The 19907-nt window shown below is 43.5% G+C and overlaps 1 long non-coding RNA gene across 4 annotated transcripts in view; it reads right to left on the bottom strand.

The window, feature by feature from the left end:
* Positions 1 to 19907, bottom strand: part of LOC102553083 (uncharacterized) — a 110342-nt gene that overhangs the window by 80036 nt on the left and 10399 nt on the right. Inside the window, exon 3 of one of the 4 annotated variants that reach the window (XR_361428.5) lies at positions 1235 to 1432. The exons of 2 other annotated variants lie outside the window; for them this stretch is intronic. This is a non-coding gene — a long non-coding RNA (uncharacterized LOC102553083). Of the gene's footprint in view, positions 1 to 1234; positions 1433 to 12521; positions 18470 to 19907 lie in introns of those variants that run through there. One more of the 4 variants, XR_005496226.2, reaches the window with a different exon arrangement.

The raw sequence follows: 19907 nt of genomic DNA, 5'->3' as shown, positions 1-19907 counted from the left end.
TATATTACAATTCATAACAGTAGCAAAATTACAGTTATAAAGTAGCAATGAAAATTATTTTACGGTTGAGGGTCACCACAACATGAGCAACTGTATTAAAGGGTCACAGCATTAGGAAGGTTAAGAACCACTGCCTTACATAGTACAAATTCCACTTCAATTAGAGTGCCAGAAATTGAGCCAATTAAAAAATATTCACAGGGTCTGTCAGGGTTTGAATATGCCTAGCCCTGGAGTGGCACTATTAGGAGGTGTGGCCTTGTTGGAGTAGGCATGTCACTGTACATGTGAACTTTAAGACCCTCATCCTAGCTGCCTGGAAGTCAGTCTTCTCTGAGCGGCCTTCAGATGAAGATGTAGAACTCTCAGCTCCTCCTGCACCATGCCTGCCTGGACACTGCCATGCCTTGATAATAGTGAACTGAACTTCTGAACTTGTAAGCAGCCCCAATTAAATGTTCTCCTTGTAAGAGTTGTCTTGGTCATGGTGTCTGTTCATAGCAGTAAAACCCTAACCAAGACAGGGTCAATAAAGATGTACTGTTTTCAAATATTTCCTTTCCTTCTTTTTGTTTGCTTGTTTGTTTTGAGACAGGGTCTCACACCATCCAGTCAGGCTTTTACTCCATTTTGTGGCTGAGAATGATCTTGAACTCATAATCTTCCTGACTCTTGTTCCCAAGTGGAGCTTACAGGAGTGCCCCCCACGCTTGGCTCAAATATTTCCAATTTGCAGTCCTTTGAACCTTCAGTAGTTGAACACGTAGGAACAGAGGGCAGACTATATAACTTAGATATATTTATTATTATATATGTGCATTTTCACAGTCGGGTACATGCGAGCATGTGGAGGTGAAAGGACAACTTTATGGATCCTGTTTCTACTTTTCACTTTTATGGGGGTACTGGATATCATCAGAATTGTATAGCCAGTGCCCTTACCACTGAGCCATCTCACCAGTACTGACTACAGCATTTTTAATATTATATACATTTAATATCAGACACATTGGATGCTAATTTTAAAGAGGTTGGCTTGTGAGTATAGCTAGCTGACTTATCACGAATCACAGAGTTTGTAAGTATATAATAGGAACATTTTTTCAATTTTTTTTTACAAAGTAAATAGTAAATAAACTTGAGTTTCCTGGAATTTCTTTTATAGTCATTTGTGAATGTAGTCAACCGGAAATAGTTACGCATTAGTCACAGCAAAAGAAGCTGCTAATGGGAAATGGTTAAATGAATAGGTTTATATTTGGATTCTGATGAAGAGAGAGCGGGATGGGGGGGAGGCTGTGTGTTCACACAGATGCATTGTGGAGGGAAATAGAGCAGTTTGCTCACTCAGTAGCTCTACCTTACAACTCACTCTCTGTTCTGTTATTGTTGAAAGATTTGCTCTGCGATACCCAAGTTCACGTCCAACAATCTGCCAAGCAATAGAAGCGAGTGAGGGTCAACGTCTTAAACATAAGAGTGCTTTAATTTTTAATTACCTTTTCTGACATCACAATCAATATTTATTAAGCCAGCATAAAAACAAAGTGACACCCTGCTGAGTGCTGCGTGAATTATTCAGAGGAAAGTTCTTAGGCTAATGAAGCCAGGCCTCCAGCATGGCTTGGAGAAGTCTCTACTTGCTGTTCTCTGCTGCTGAGCTTCCACTGTGGTGGTCCTGATCCTGGCTTCCTCCCATTCGCTCTTTCTGTCCTGCCTTTGGCTCTCTGAGTCTCTTTCCCCAGTATGACTGCAAGCTTGACTGCAGCCTGGCTCTCTCTTTCTCTAGTTAAGAGGTTTTCATCCCAACTGATGTGACAGTTGTCAGAACGAGAGGCTCTGCTGATGCCCGGAGTCCCTAATCAGTTACACCTTGCTGAACAAAAATTTTACACTGGAAAACAAGTCTTGTGGGATTAAATTGATATGGCCATCTCTTTGGAGGGTAATGTAGGATTATAAATGCAATCTTTGGGCCTTAGGCTCAGTGGATCTGTCAAAAAACAAAACAAAACAAACAAAGAAACAAAAAACCTCTTCTATTGTGACTCGAACTGTTGGGTGGTTTTTGTTGTTGCTGTGTGTATGTGGTATCAAAGTTAAGAGCGAAGGGATTTGTTGGGTAAGTGTACATGCTGCTCTTCCAGAGAACTGGAGTCCAAGTCCAAGTACCGACTTTGGATTGCTTTTATGTACACACACACACACACACACACACACACACACACACACACACACAAACACACACATACACAGAGACAGAGAAAGAGAGAGAGAGAGAGAGATAGACAGACAGACAGACAGACAGACAGGCAGACTCATACACACACAAACACACACAGAGAGGGAGAGACAGACAGACAGACAGACACACACACACACAGAGACAGACAGACACAGACACACTCACACAGAGACAGACAGACAAACAGATACATACACACACACAAACACACACACACACAGAGGGAGAGACAGACAGACAGACAGACACAGTCACATACACACATATACACATATGACACACACACACACAGACACATACACACATATGCACAGACACATAGACACACACAGAGACACACACACACACACACACACACACACGGTGGGAGGGGAATTAAGCTTTTAAAAGTAAAATCAGTTTTAGACAATGAACAAAGATATTGGCATGTCACATCTCAAGTAATTGACACTTGAGTCTAATTGCTCCCACATAAGAGGAGGAAGGGGAGACCATCCATATGCTTGTATTTGGTCAATAAGACAAGGAAGTAACTTCTTTCTATATCTTCCCCAGAACTTATGTATGAGCTTTAAAACAGACCCTGGATTAATTTAGGCACAGGATAAATACAGATGTTGGAACATGTGAGGGTAATCTGTGGGGTGTGGGCTGAGCCCAGCTCTTCCCTGTGAACTAATGACAGAAGTGAGACACTGGTGTTTTCAAAGGGAAAGCCCCCCATAGGCTCATATATTGAGTGGTTGGTTATTACGGACTAATGCTACTTAACAGGGATTAGAAAATGTGGCCTTGTTGGAGGAAATGTGTCACTGACCATGGGTGTTGGGGTTTCAGAAACTCATGCTAAACCCAGAGTCACCCTCTCTTCCTGCTGTCTGCCTACCCAGATGTAGAACTCTCAGCCCCTTCTTTGGCACCGTGTCTGCTTGCTTGCTGCCGTGTTTCGTGCCATGCTGCTAATGAGCTGAAGCTCTGAAACCGTAAGCCAGCCCCAATTAAATGACTTCCTTTATGTGTGTTTCCATAGCCATGATTTCTCTTCCCAGCAACAGAGCACTGGCTAAGATAGACACCTAGATGGCAAAGGTGACACCATTGTCACATCTGAGAGATAGCTCATCAGGGAGACTTACAAAGGAGCTTTATTCGGTGCACGGAATAGACAATAGGAAAGCATTTTCCAGTTTAGAAGCACAATCAACAACTTCAAGTTATAGGGAGCTCAAAAATAGCATGAGGTAGCTCCGTGTCTTATCTGACTGACTACAGAGCAGCAGCAGCCATACATGCTGGTCTAAAGAATGCTGGACGTCAGCTGGAGGTGGTGGTACTCACCTGTAACCCCAGGATTGTGAAGGCAGAGCAAGGAAGAGAGGGAGATTAAAGATCGAACAGAAAACTGATTCACCAGAAAAGCTAAGCAATGTCCCCAAGGTTATACGGGTGGGAAAGTGATAACCAGAACCAAGGATCTTCTCCTGTTGCTGAAATGACAAGTTACTTATCCTCTAAGTTTAGTTAACTTAAAGTTCCTCTTCTGGCTGGTGGTGACGCACGCCTTTGGTCCCAGCACTTGGGAGGCAGAGGCAGGTGGATCTCTGACTTCTAGGCCAGCCTGGTCTACAGAGTGAGTTCCAGGACATCCAGGACTACACAGAGAAACCCTGTCTTGAAAGACCAATCAAAACCCAAAAAGAAACAAAACAAAAACCCCCAAACAAACAAACAAACAAACAAACAAACAAACCATCTTGTGTAAAAAGCTAGTGTGTGTGTGTGTGTGTGTGTGTGTGTGTGTGTGTGTATGCCACATATGTGTGAGTGTCTGTGGATGACAGGAAGGGGCCTCGGATTCCCTATAGCTGACTTACAGACAGTTGAAAGTCACTAGATGTGGGTGCTGGGATCCCAACTCAGGCTCTGTGGAAGAGAAGCAAGCTCTTAACCACTGAGTCATCTCTCCGACCCACAGTGCAGCCTTGCTTCACCTTTTTGCCTCCCAAATAGTGCCAATCACGCCATTGCTTCATTTTACCTTCCTGTTATTATTACTAATAATAATGTTACATAATAATAAAATAATAATGTAATCACAAGATTGTTATTACACCTTAGCATGAATCATGTCACTGCATTATAACATATTAATATTATTAGATAACACTGTTGTATGGCTTTCCTTGGGTCTTTGTAGAGTAGAATCGTAAGTAGGGTTGAGAACGACAACTGATTCTCTTACAGCTCTGGAGGCCAAAGTCTTGGCTGGGCCCCCTTCTCGAAGGTGCAGGTGGGAATCCTCATTTTTTGGTTCCCTCTTTGATATTTCATGACTGGCTGCCAAATCCTCCCGTTTCTGTTACCGTGTCACTTGTCACTTGTATTTCTTCCTGATGTTTTTCTTGACTTTCTTCTCCTGTAACAGCATCAGCCCTTGGTCTTACAGTCCATCTAAATGCTAGTGTTCCCTCACTGTAGCTGGATGCCAAGCTAGTCCTTGTGCCAAGCTCTATCCTGCTTGCTGTGTACTCTAGACAGCTTTCAAGTTTTATCTGCCTATCAGATGGGAATAGCTGCAACTTATGCCAGCAGGGGCTGGAATCAGGCAATGCCACTGTGTCCACCTCTGTTTTCACTTGAATGATTTCTGCATCCCTTCAGGATCCAAAGCACAAGTCCCAGGTCCCACTGAGGAGGACACACATTCCTTTTCCCTTTCTATCAGCCCTGTGTCTCGGAGGTTCCAAGAGGCCCTGGGTCCGGAGCACTACAGTTACAGTACCTTACAGATATAAAGCCATCTCCCAGGATTCAGCACTGACAAAGCCATGACTGAAGAAAAGCCATAGATCACAAGCACTCCCAGTGGATGCCTGTTACACAAGGAAAATTGGTGCTCACCTCACCATGTGACTTCCTTCCTCCCTGAAGCAAAGAGCATGTTTCCCTCATCTGCCTGCTCTAGAGATGTCTCAGTCTTACCCAGGAGCAGAGGCTCCTCACAAGAACCTCAGTCATGAAATGAGCTCGGCCTCTGGCATAAATAGTTCCCTACTCTCTGTGGGCTCATGTATACTTGACAAGTGGTTTCTTTTCATTAAACTGTCTTGATCTGCCATCCACATCTGTATATAAGTTGCCCTATGCCATGTGCATGGAGTAATGTCCCTGTTGAATCTACAGGGCAGGCTACAGCAGCCCCTTAGCCTTTGATCATACTTGCATATTTTCAGTTTTTATACAACTACAATCCATCCTGCAAGATGCAATTATACTCGTATACCTTTGCACAATTGCGCAAGTTTTTCTACATGAAGAATTCCTGCAAACAGAATCACTGAACCAAAGATAATGCATTCCTGGGACTCAACGGAGGAAGGTCAGTGATAAAGCACTGAATCAGCATAGTCAAGGCCCTGCCTTTGATCCTCAGGACCACTCACACGATGAAACAATGGCCAGGCATGGTGGCACATGCCTATGTGAGCACTTGGGGTAGGGGTGGGGGTGGGAAGGCTCAGGAGTTCTACGCCATCATTGTGAGATCTAGGCCAGCCTATGTGAGATCTTATCTGTAGGTTAAAAAAAAAATACCAGCAACAAAATAAAATTTTTAAGCCAATTTTGTAAAGACATAGTTCAAATGTAATGAACCCATATAAAAGTGTAACTTCATGAATTTTATCGTATGTATGTATGTATGTATGTATGTATGTATGTATATATATGTATGTGTATCCTGTGAATACATGTGTTTGTGTTCAGAGCCCATTTCAAAACAGGATAACGTCCCCTTAATTTGGTCATTGCCTGCGAAGATCTCAGCACAAGTGGTTGTATCAAAGAAGGGGTGATAAATTGAACATTTACCTACCCATGTCCATCCATTCTTGATTAAGGTTATTCCTGCTAAAAGAGTCCCCTAGCTTTCTGGTCTGGACTGTTTCATGGCTTCAAACCTTGGCACAAGGACCAGGAACTTGAATGAAATGGTGTTGGTGTATAAGAATCTGATAAGTGTTAGTTTGGGGCTTGTTCTCTCACTTCAAATCACCCCCAGAGTTCCACCATCATGGCGTGGTGGAAGAAACTCTGTGTAAGAGGTGAGACGGTTGGGACTCAGTTCTGGTTCTATTGTGTGGGTAAGACAGGCCTTATTCTTTTTTTTGGTTCTTTTTTTCGGAGCTGGGGACCGAACCCAGGGCCTTGCGCTTCCTAGGTAAGTGCTCTACCACTGAGCTAAATCCCTAGCCCCGACAGGCCTTATTCTTGAGGGCCTCTTGCCCCGTCTGTGAAAGGAAAAGCAAGCTTGGATGGCTCCGAATTCCATTGGCTCTCCATGTCCTATTCCAATTTGTCTCCATAACAAAGAATTTTGAGCTTTAGAGAGGAAGAATGCCAACCCACCAAACAAATAACTCATTAAAATAGAAGTGTCTCATTAATGTGTTTCTGGAGAACTGAATTCTTAAAAATAGGGAGGCATATGGAGGAAAAGGAGGAGGGGCAGCTGCTGTGCTCTCCTCTGGGGAGAGAATGAAAGGGCTTAAATTATGCCAAGAGGGATTTATTTAAATTAGACATTAAGAAAGTTGTGAGACAATGCAGTGTGCTATCCAGGATTTTGGATCCTGCTATATAAAGACTTTTTTTTAAAGCATGTGTTTTATTTTGATTCTTGAATATATATATATATGTATATATATATATATATTCACTTTTGTACATACACTGTACTTCGGCATAAAATGAAGACGTATAGTTAGGTCTTTCTAGGAGAAAACAAAAGCAAAGGAACTGGCATTCAACACGATTCACCATCTCTAACTTTGGCAAACGTCACTAATTTAATATGGCTTTATTCTCGTGAAAGCCGAGGCAAGTCCTCATTATTCACGTCTTCATCACGACCTAGGCAGCTACTGCCAGTCAATCATAATTGGCCAATGAGGTTGAAGCTTCTCTGCCTTCTCAGGCTGTGCTCCTTTAAATACTCAAAGCGATTTGCACAGGATTCTCCCAACTGCCGGTTCCCATTCTCCACAGCCACCATGCTCCTGCCTGTGAGGATTGTCCTTTTTTATAAAAATTCAGACTCGGGGCTGGGGATTTAGCTCAGTGGTAGAGCGCTTACCTAGGAAGCGCAAGGCCCTGGGTTCGGTCCCCAGCTCCGAAAAAAAGAACCAAAAAAAAAAAAAAAAAAAAATTTAGACTCCAGGTCCCTTTCCCAAAGACTCTAGTGATATGGGCCCATGCCATACCTTTTACCAAGCTGACCCTGGGCGACTCTCTAGGCAGTACTGCAAGGGTCACACAGAAGGTCCAGAGACCTGGGTGTAAGAAAGGCATTACACAAGGTGGTGTTTGTTTAGCCCATTTTGGAGTCCAACTTCCAGGCTAGCCTAGGCTCTCTGCTCAACTGATCAACTGATTACAGAAAACAGTCCTTTTTGTTGGGTGTTCTAGGCTAGCTCCCTACCTGAAGTTCAGGTCAGAGTGAAAACCCAGAATCCACCCTCAGGGTGCTTACTACCTGCTTAGTGTTGGTATTCATTCACCTGCAACTTCTCTTAGTTGCCTCTGTTATTTCACATTCATTGCCATCGCTGGACTTTTCTAATTGAAAAAATTCTTCTCAATTGCATTTGACCTTCTTTATAGCAGTACCAAATCATTTCCATATTTTGTTGTTTTTCCCTAGTTACCAATTTCAGCCCCATTTAGGGTACTGGTAATCAAGGAGTTGAATCCATCCATGTCTAGCTTAGTAAACCAATGGATTTATTTACTGGTGCCTTACAGAAGTAGAGATGACACAAGGGACCTGTATCAATGAAAGCCCACTCCCAAATACCCACATACCATTGTCTAGATTAAAACCTTGAATCTTAGAGGGAAACTCCTTAAGGCACAGGCGTTAAAGGGTAGGTGAAATATCAGAATATTTTAAGATGAATGTTAAAAGGGTGGTGGACTAATAGGATGTTTCTATGGGGAAAGCTCATTAGGGCCAGAATATTTACAGTGCAATAAAACAATAGAATGTTCTAAGGAAAGCTGAACACACTCCCCCTCCCCACATCCTGCTGGGAAGCTTCTTAAGCCCAGGAACTAAACAATTCAGTACACTTCAGGAAGTCCCTGAAACAAACCAGTCTCTGATCCCCTTCTTCCCCAAGCATACATGAGCAGTCAGGAGAGACACTCTTAGACAAGCAGAGCTGCCCAGAAGAAGCTAAGACCAGCTGAGCTGCCAGGAAGAGGCTAAGACCAGCTGAGCTACCAGGAAAGGACACTCTCCAACCTTCTGAGCTGCCTGTGGGCTTTGCAATGGGCTCCAGGTTTCTGGCTTTCACAGGCTACTGATGCAGGGGTGGGCTTCAGTGACGCATGTGTGTTTGAGTCATTTCTGCTTTTACAAGTAACCCCTCACTCAGATTCTGGTAAGTAGTCTCAATCCAAATCATTGGTTCACCAAGTTGGGCTCTGATGGTATTTTTACTTTGGTCCTCGGTTGGTTCCCTACCTGGGGTAAGCAAATGTTTGTTCATGTCTCCCCATGAAGAGTACCACACATCAATCAATCACCCCTACACATTTTTATCTATTCAACAACTCAGTAAAGAAAGTTAATTACAAGGATACCATTATAATATCTTAAAACTGGTCAGAACAAAAGTAAAGTTAAGATACAAAGAAATAACAGCCTTCAACTGGTCGCAACAGACCCTATCTCTCATTAGCCACATAAGTCATAGGGGGTTCACAGGGGCTAAATACAGACCCTGTGGAGATGTTCATTATATGGCAAAAGAGATCTCTCAGATGTGATTAAAGATCTCATGACATAAAAAATCATCCTGGTTCCTCCAGGCTTTCTCTAGATAAAATCACAGGTGTTCTCACAATGGGAGGCAGAGGGGAATTTGACCACAGCAAGTGGAAGGCAATGTAACCATGGAAGCAAGATGCTAGGCTGCTGGCATTGGCAGTAGAAGGGAGGGGTATGAGCCAAGGGACACATGTGCATCTAGAAGCAGAGGTTAGGATACGGATTCTACTTGGAGCTTCCAGAAGGCCACAGCCCTGTTGACAGTGTGGTTTTTAGTACAGTGAAATCAATTTAGAGCTCTGACCTGTAGAACCACCCGAGGCTACATTATGCAATTGTAAGCCATAGAATTCACAGTCATTTGCTGCAGCAGCCGAAGGAAGCTAACACATCTGGGAATATCAGGCTGCAGATGGCCGGGGGGGAGGGCTTGAGGGATGAGGAGGATGGGGTACCACATCCGCTGATAGAACTGAGTTGTGTGCCCAGCTTAGAGAGGCAGGGATTGAATGTCTGAGATCTGCTAGAAGACAGAGCAGTGAGGTGAGTACATCTGGCCAGAGTTAAAAAACAAAACGCGGGCTGGGGAGATGGCTCAGTGTTAAGAGCACTGACTGCTCTTCCAGAGGTCCTGAGTTCAAATCCCAGCAACCCCATGGTGGCTCACAACCATCTGTAATAAGATCTGATGCCCTCTTCTGGTGTGTCTGAAGACAGCTATAGTGTACTTATAATCAATCAACCAATCAATCAATCAATCCTAAAAACCAAAACGAAACAGATTACAGTCAGATCCTATGTACCTCTGGAAAACATCATATACCGCTGTAAAATATGTACAGAATATATACCATACATGATATGCATCCTGTGTGTGACCAGACCGTTCTTGTACTGTGCTTAGGAGGCAACTATAGTGGGCAGACTAAACTACTGAGAGAAATGCTTCCCTGCTCGTTGGCACAGAGTACTGAAAAAACAGACGGACTCCAATTCCTTCCAAGTCTTCTCCCATTCCTTTCCTATCATGCATCCAGAAATTCTCTCTCTCTCTCTCTCTCTCTCTCTCTCTCTCTCTCTCTCTCTCTCTCTCTCCCTCCCTCCCTCCCTCCATCCCCCCCTCCTTCCCTCCCTCCCCTCTTTCCCTCCCTCCCTCCCCTTGTTTCAAACTCACAATCTACAGTCTATCGGCCTCAGCACCACACCTGGCTCCATCAGGGTCATGAACCGATACTGAAGAACCCTGCTTTGTAAAGGTAAAACTGTATGATTCTTGACAGGTCCCTTGTGGGAACCCAACCGCCGATGTTTGTGTCAAGAAGACACTGGCATAAGGACAGACACGTAGGTGAATAGAAGTGAGATCATAGAAATAAACACTGTAGATATGGTTCATTTACTTGTGGTGAGGTTACAAAGACAATTCCATGAGTCTAGTCTATTTGTTGGTTAGCACTCGAACAACTGGATACCAATACATAAAAGAATGAACGAGAACTTCTATCTCAGATTATACACAAAATTAACTCAAAGTGGTTCCTGGACCTGGGTGGAAAATGTAAATCTACATAACCCTTAGAACAAAGTATAGAATTACATTTTTGTGGCTTTGGCTTAGGCAGTGGCTTTTTACTTAAGACAGAATACAAGCAGCTCAAGGAAACAGAATTGAAACTATGTGTGCTTTGAAGGACGCTGTTATGAAAAGGCAGCTGACAGGGAGAACATATTTGCAAGTAATACACAAGAGACTTGAGACTACCATATATAATGAATTCCTTTTTAGAAATATTTATTTAATGTATACGAGTATTCTGTTGCTGTCTTCAGACACACCAGAAGAGGGCTCTGATGGTTGTGAGCCACTATGTGGTTATGGGAATTGAACTCAGGACTTCTGGAAGGGCAGCCAGTGCTCTTAACCGCTGAGCCATCTCTCCAACCCTATAGTGAATTCTTATAACTCAAGAATAAAAACTATTTCTACATGGGCAAATTATTCAAACATATGTGTCCTCAAACCTCAAATAAAATAAACAGATGGTCAGTAAGCCCATAAAATATTCATCATCATTAATTGTTAGAGAAATATAAGTTCATGCACACAATGATGAATACAATTTTTAATGCAAAAAGTGTTAGTGCGGACACCCATTGGCAGGGATATCAGTGAGCCCCTATGTTAAACAGCTTGATACCTTGCTGGAAAGTTGTATACAGTTACCAGGTGTGTTAGCTACTTTTCTTTTTGCTCTCATCAAACTGCTTGACAAGCAGTTTAAATTTGGCTTTACAGCTGGAGGGGGTGAGGCCTACTGTGGTGAGGAAGGCGGGTGCAGGAATGTGAGCCGCTGGTTTACATTGTATCTGTAGGGAAGCAGGGAGAGCACTAGAAATGAAACTTGGCCTTAATACTTAAGGCCCACCCCCCAATGACTCACTTCCTCTGCATCTGGCGATGCTCTGAACGTTAATCAAGAGGTGAACTGAGGAACATATTGTAGTTTACCAACACAATGCTATGTCACTTGGTCAGAAAATGCCACTTCACGCTCACCACGCTTTAAAATACTACGCTAAGTGAAAAAGAAAATCAAATACGAAGGTCACATAGCGTATGATTCTATTCATGCACTAAGATATCTAGACTAGGCTGATGCACAGAAACAGACACTAGATTAGCAATTCCCACAGAGTGAGGGTGAAGTGGTGAGAACGGTATGGGAAGTGTCTGTGAATGGATACTCTAGGTGAATGGACAGGAAGTGAAAATTCATATCTGTAACTAGAGCTGGAGAGATCATTAAAGGTTCAGAGTCACATCTAATATCTTCATAAGTAGATATCCTTGATGGTTGTGGAATGCTGAAAATATTCCAAGAAACTTTGACTTGTTTACCTTTGAAGACCAGATTCTCTGGGGTATGAATTATGGATCTCATACGGCTAGTAGTTTAAGATTTGCTTTATTCTTGAAATCATGTGTGAGTATATACCTGTGACTGGGTATATTCATGCAAGGACGGGTGCCGATAGAGACCAGGAGAGGGATCGTCAGGTAGCCTGGAGCTGACGTTACAGGTAGTTGTGAGCTTCCCAATGTTACTGTTGAGAACTGAGCTCAGATTCTCTGCAAGAACAGTATGTGTCCTTAACTGCTAAGCCACTTCTCAGCCCCCATAATTGTTATTTTTAAATGAGAGAGGGAGGTTGGGCAGTTGGGAGATTTCTGAGGGGGACTGAAGAGCCATGATCAGAGTAAGGAAGCTCAGAAGAGTGCCCTAGAACATTCTGCAGAAGTGTCCTCTGAGACCACCTGCCCTGGTCAGCGCGCACCAGGGCCTGGGCCAATATATAATTCTTTCTCAAGCACACTGCTACTCTTGGCCTAGACGGCCTTGATGCCACTAGCATTCCTCCCTTCAGTCTTGGAAGGGATGCTTGGCTGGAAGGTTGCAGAGCAAATAATTATACGTAGTTCTGAGTCCATCTTATGGAGTGAGGACTTCATTAGCTGCCCTGGAGCTGGCGTTACACTCAGGTGTAAGCTCCTTGACGACAGTGCTGCAGATTCCACTCAGATTTCCTGTAAGAGCAGTAATTGTTCTTAACCACCAAGCTATGTCTCAGCCCCCATAGTTGTTATTTTTAAAAGAGAGGGAGAAGTTGGGAGGTTCATCTTACCTTGGAAATTAGAGCACTTAACTCAGGAATGCCGAACATAAGAGGCGGGTCAGATACTAAGCTACAAAAATAAAGACGAATGACCCTCCTGACATCACTTTTATTTTCTTTTGTTTTTCCCCTTAGATTTCTGCACAGCGAGCCAAAGAGTCTAATCACGGTTCCTCTCTGTCCTCTTGGTTGTCATTAGCAGGTCCCTCTGCCATTCGTGGGTAATTGTCTATCAAATCTCTATTGCTACCGACCCACATTTCAATAACAAAGGCAAGATGTTAGCATGACCCTTAATTCTGCTTCACATGGTTTTCCTTTATTGGGAAACTACCAGGATCATAAAGGCTTTAGTAATCGAAAAGAATGGGCTTTGGAACAGGGCAGCTTTGAATAAAAATCTTAGTTCAGATGCCTCCTGAGTCTCAAGTTCCTGATGTGGAAACTAAGGTTAACGTTAACCTCTAGGGGCACTGTGAGTGCTAGCAAAGCTTGTCTACTCTCAGCACCACAGCAGAATTTCGGAGATGGTCAGCAGAGGGAGGCTGGCATGGGAGGTAGTCAGTGGCACTGGAGTCTTTGAGGTAAGAGCAAATGTGTGCATGTTCACTGCCCTTAACACTTGTGTTCAGAATGGCCAGGCCCAGGCACCGTCACAGAACTTGGGGCCAGAGAGAAACGCACGACTCCATAACCTCTTCTGAAAATAGCCATGCTTTATGCAAAATATCTTGCATCTTCTGCCCTCACGGACTCGCTAACCAATGCCGGGCCCCAGGGTTTCATCCGGAGCTGGTAAGACTCACCCTGTTTTCCTGACCAATACAGTTAACCTCACAGAAAGTATAAGGTCATGGGAAATTCAGTGAAGGAAGTCAAAGTGCATTTCCTGATGCCTCAGAGAAGCCGATGGGTTCCATGCAAAGAAATGGAGGCTTATAACCATTCTAAACCACCATCGTGAGGGGCTGCGAGATGATTCCGTGGGTAAAGTGTATGCTATACAATCATGTGTATCTGAATGGGGTCCCTAGAACCTACTTACAAGCCAGATGTGGTAGCTCATACCTACCACCCCAGACTGGGGGTGCTAAGAGGTTGTTTTCCAGTCTAGGCAAACCCACAAGCTCTAAGTTCAGTGAGAGCTATCAACCACAAGGTGAAGAACAGTAGAAAAAGATACCCTAACTCAACCTCAGGTCTTCATACACATGTGCACAGACAAACACGCCTGTGCACGCAGTTGCTTATAACACATACACTTGTGGTAAGAAGCAAAAGGTTATATGTGTCATAAATCATGCTAACTATGAAGACAGATTACAGAAGAATGAAACACACTTTCTAAACTGCACATTCATTCACCAGAATATGTATCAATACATATTGAGAACCTACAATTAGGTGTTACTGGAACTATTTTTCTCCTTACTCCATGTTTCCAAATGTGGGGACAACCATTCTTGTAACACTTGTGGTTTATTTCTGTACTTACTGGTGTGTCCTCCTCTGGACACACAAAGAAATAGAGTGAGGGGTGGGGTTTACTTGTCTTCTGTGTGTGTGAAATTGTTTATGGGGGTTGAGCTTGGCCTGAGAAGACATGGGTTGTGATGGGAGGCCAAAGAGGGAATGCAATTACAAACTACCTGAGTTTCCTGCCCAGGCCTGCCTAAGCACTCACCTTCTAGCTACAGGCTTCTCTATCCCTGGCTGGCCACAGTATTTCACAAATGGGCTAGGGCCTCCTCTCAATATCAGGGATCTCAGAGTCTCTCAGGGTACCCCACGTCCTGTCTCCCAGTCTGCTCTTTGTCTCCTCAACCCTTTCCCTCCAGAATAGTGTCTGACTGGCCAGGCTTGGGAACTGTTCTCCTGGCTTGGCTTTTGTTTCCAGCATTTTAGAACCCAGCTTCTTACTGGGTGAAAGTTCCTACCCTCCTCTCCATTCCTTCCTCATACAGGATTCTGCCCTGGTCCTGGCACACCCCTGCCCATCTGCCCACCCCTGTGTCTCTCAACTCCCCTTCTCTCTAAAACCCTGGTAGGGATAACTATGAGAAAGGGAGTCAATGGACTGGCGGAGAACTCTAGACAAAGGGAGCCTTTGTTTTCCCAGGCTTTCTCTCCTGGCTCCGGCCTCTTTGAAGAGCTGTACCCACACACTCTAATGTTAACATTCACCCATTGAGCCACAGCACATGGCCTTCTCTTCCCTACCATCTGTCAGCAACGTAAGTGCCTGGCTGGTCTCACTGCAGACTGTAAATAAACCAATAGTCTCAACTTCCGAGGGAAAACCAAAGCGCAGGAATTATGCTAATTCCATTCTAACCCATTTGCATGCATATATTAATATGAATCATGTTACCCCTCCAGCTGCTTCACTGTTACAAGTGGTCTTCAGTAGTGAAGATATCAGGGTGAAATAATCAAACTCCTTTCCTTCTAGCCCACACTCCCTGAAACTATTCACACAACCTTGCTTATCTACAGCGGGATGCCACAGGGATGCAAATTTAAAGCCCCAGGCAACTCAGTTCCCCTAAAATGGATAGTACCTGTGATTTCCCCCTCAGTGTCAAAAACACAGGGCTATTGAACGTTATTTGGAAGAGCTCACAACCTAAGTGCACAAGTTCACATGCCACACTCCAATGAGTGGGTGTTGGTTCTTACACAATCCTTGAGCAGGTGGGCTACGGCCTAATTTTATGCAAATGTCGACTGCCTTCTAAATACAGTGTGCTCAGGAAAAATGCACCACAGTTTGGAAAAATGCTTTCCAAACAGAGGGGGAGGGGTGCCCGCAGAAGTCCCAAGATGTATTCAGTTGGTTTTTGAATGCAAACCTCCCAGCCAAGGTTTTGGAGGAATCTATCTCACAAACTCAGGAACGGGGAGGAGCAAGAGCTCGGCATGCTGTCTCCCTCCTCCACTCCATTGCGAAGCCATCCACAGAAAGGGAGAAGCTTCACTATGTAGGGGAGGGGTCACAGTCCCAGCCTTTAGAACATGTATCTAAACCGAGGTGTAGGCGGCATAAAATGGAATGTGTTGCCCTTGGCTGTCCAGATGAATGGGATTTGATAACTGTATGCATTCGTGTAAAAGGTAAAAGGAAGGAAGGCTGTGGTATAGGCCAGTGGTGGGTTGCTTACCCAGCATATGGGAAGCCTTGGGTTCAATCTTAGTACTGCTCCCCCCAAACAAGTTAAATCTTTTAAGTGAAAATTAAAATTCCAGTTCATGGAGATATTTTCTTAAGAAAAATAAATAAAATCTGGGCATCATGACTCATGTCTTTAATCCCAGAACTGAGAGGCTGAGGTAGGTGGACTTTTGTGAGTTTGAGGGCAGTCTGGTCTACATAGCAAATTCCAGGACACTCAAGGACATAATAGAGAGACCCTGTCAAAGAAGAAAGAGAAGGAGGAGGAAAAGGAGGAAAGGAGGAGGAGGAGGAAAGGAGGAGGAAGAGGGAAGGAGGAGGAGGAGGAGGAGGAGGAGGAGGAAAGAAAGGAAAAGAAAAGAAAAATATAGAGCGTAGTCAAGCATCCTGACCTATGTCTAGAATTCCAGGACTCAGAAGTTGAGGCAAACAGACAGAAGTTGAGGTCTGTGAGTACCAGACCAGCCTAGACTTCAGCATGAAATGTTGTCCCCAAAATAAATAAAGAAATGTTCTCTTTAAAGAACCAGACAAATTGTAAAGGGGTGGGGGAGCAAATGCCATAGTTTGGGGGTTTCTACCCCTCCTTAGATCATTTAGTTCACAGATAAAAGACACAAACCTTTTTATTTATACTAAGTCTTAGACAGTTTTAAAGCTGAGCAGATAGCTACCCTCTATGGTATTATGTCTACTTCCCTGCCAATAACCCCGAGAATATGACTAGCCAAGTTCCGCATGGGCTACTCTTATTCTACTTGGCTAGCCCTCATGCCATGTTTTCATAATTCACCCACCCCATGTTGTCTTCTCTCTCTACCTTCTTCCTCATCTCTTGTGGTTTCCTGCCTCAGACATCCAAGCCCAGGAAATGAAATTCTACCTACCTCTCTAGCTATAGGCTGTAAGCATCTTTATTCAACCAAAAGTTTTAAATTAAGGAACAAGGGCTCATAGCATCCCTTTGTGCACATACATAGCAACAGACCAAACCTCAACAGTTCCCCTTTTTTCCTAACTAAAAAGGCTCTTTCTCTTAAAATAATAAACAACATACAGTAGGAAAAATTATGAATAATTATGAAAATAGGGAAGAGTTACATTCAAAAGTCCATTTTGTTTATGTTCAGCAACTCAGGAGAAAGTATTTTACTATCTATCCTATCCTGGTAAGTTCAGAGCTCTGTATCTAAATCAATTTCTATCCCAACTTGCATTATCAACCTAAAACCATCTTCTTAGACAAACATCTTCTAATCCTAAACTACTTATGCTTAGAGTAAGACTATGACTATCTAGTCTTCAACCCCATCAGACACTTCAGAAGGAATAGGCATATATCTGACAAATACTATAAAAAAATGCCTATAAATAGGGGGTTGAGAGATGGCTCAGTGGTTAAGAGCACCGACTGCTCTTCCAGAGGTCCTGAGTTCAATTCCCAGCAACCACGTGGTGGCTCACAACCATCTGTAATTGGATCTGATGCCCTCTTCTGGTATGTCTGAAGACAGTGGCTGTGTATACATATACATAAAATAAATAAATCTTTAAAAAAATGCCTATAAATAAAGAATAAAAATGCAGAGAAGCAAATTTGAAGTAGCCCAACTTGGGCAAACAGTTTATAAGAGATGACACCAGGGAGCCAAATATCTACTTAAAGAAGTTGCTCAAAATATTTAGCCATTCTACTGGTTTGACATTCTTGTCAGTAATGCATTTACTGAGTCATCCTCCACCACCCCAGTGGCCAGACTAGATGTAAGGTGCTTAGCGGAAGTGGAATTTGTACTTTCAGACCTAGCCTCCTTGAGTTATATCTTTTGTGCTTAATAATTACAGGGAACGAGTGTGCCTGGAGTTGCTGGAGACCTGCTTTGTATGAGTTGGTGTTGCAAAAGGGAGAAACTCCAAGAGCTCCCAGGCCAGGGCCACACACGCATGCGCACACACACACACACACACACACACACACACACACACACACGCACGCGCACACACACACACACACACGAAAGGAAGGGGATACAGACTATAGACAGAGCTGTGGTTAACACTGAGTTTGTGGTCTGAATATGAAATACCTTCTATAGGCTCACATTTAAATGCTTGGTTCTCAATTAGTAGTGAAACTTAGGAAGGTTCTGGAGCCTTTGGGAGGCGGGACTTGGCTGGAGGAAGTAGGTCAGTAGAGAGTGGCAGGCCTTGAGGTTCTGTAGCCTGGCCTCATTTCCTGGAGTCTTCTACAATCTTTGCCCCAAGAATGTATATTCAATATGTGCAGCCACATTCCCATTCCACGCCCCCTCACCCCAGTATTTTAATTTAGTACAACATATAAATATATAAACATTAATAATTAGGTCTCCCCCAAGCATTTGACATCTAGGTGTGTATTTACAGGCATGCAGCCCATATAAGTTACTTGGCCATTGCTGTGATTAAATGTCTGAGAGAGACACTCTGAAAGAGAAAGTATTTTATTTCGGCTCATAGTTTCAGAAGCTTTGGTACACAGCCTTTGGCTCCATTGATTCTGGATCTGTGGTGAGAAAGACAATCATGGTGACAGGAACATGTGACAGAAGCTACTCATGGCAGACAGCTGTCAGGAAGAGCTGCAAGGAACCTGGGACAAGGTACAGTCTGGGGGGTTTGTTCCCAGGGAACTTCGTCTCCATCTAGACCTCTCTTTCCACAGCTACACCACGTCCTACTCTCTAGTCAAATTCTGATTGATGGTACCACTCTTTAGGCCAGAGACCTCATGACCTAATTGTCTCTGGAACAACCGCAGGGATTCATCCATAGCTGTATTATGGATGAATTTAGCCTTCTGAGAACTTCTTAGTCCAGTTACACTTATAGCCCAGATTGGCCATCAAGTGACCCCTCTCATTGTGCCCACAATATGAGGGCTCAGAAGTCACCCATGGTTCAGGGCCACCAGTCATACCGGTCACTTGAGTTGGAGATGTCTAGCCTGTCATATGCACCTTTCACATAGATACATGCCTTCTCTATGAGTGTGACTGCTTAAGGGTAAGGCAGACAACAGGTTGGCCTTTTAACTTCCAAAGTGCCTCCTCTAAAAGAGCTGCTGGCCAATTATTACCCAATTCAAGTAAATTGAAGGCTGGTAATTCAGTCATAGGACACTTGTCTAGATTGTATAAGACCTGGGCTTACTCTGTAGCACCACGATAAACAAACAAACAAATCTGATTAAATAAGAATTTGTTGATGAATCAATTGATTTCCTTCAAAAAATGTTGAAATATAAGTTGACATTTTAGTACTTAAATAATATTTTCTTCTGCTCAGTTAACTTGAGTGTGTAGGTTTTGGGTTATTTCTTCCATACTTAATTATCTTTAGAAGCAGCTTCTGTTCTTCCTGTCAACCAGGGATGACTGGCACCTACATTCACTGTCCCCTCATCTGACCCCTCCTAGGATCCGTCCTTCCCTCAGAGGAAGGAGAGTGAACTGACAGTCAGGATAGGCACCATCTGTGGTCCTCACACCTGCAAGGCAGAATCCCCTGGTGTGCTTGTTAAAAACACACTTGCAAAAGCAAAAAAATAAAAAAAAATATGTTCAGGTATGCTTCATCATTTCAGCTGGAAAACTTTCAAAGGCAAAATAACCGTTCAGGTCAACATATTTACCACTTATAAGGCATATTTGAACGTTACTTGCTTTGATCCTAAAAAAATGACCTTCAGAAGTCTGACTTATGACTTATGACCAGTTATGTCTTGATGTTGTCCCACATGAAAGTAGGCATCAGTAGGCTACCTGGAGTCACAGAACTTGTAAATGACCATCAGTTTTCTAAATATTAAGGGACCAATGTTTTGTGGACATCGTTTCCACAAAATATTAAAATCACATCGGCTCCAGTCCTGATTTGTTGATTATCAGGACTTAACACCCTTCTGCTTGTCCTTTGTAGAGTTCTGGGGGTCTATTGCCATA

Source organism: Rattus norvegicus, chromosome 18, assembly GCF_036323735.1.
Source record: "Rattus norvegicus strain BN/NHsdMcwi chromosome 18, GRCr8, whole genome shotgun sequence".
Lineage (NCBI taxonomy): Eukaryota > Metazoa > Chordata > Mammalia > Rodentia > Muridae > Rattus > Rattus norvegicus.
The sequence above is the reverse complement of the archived record's forward strand: the minus strand, read 5'-3'. Positions and strand labels throughout refer to the sequence as shown.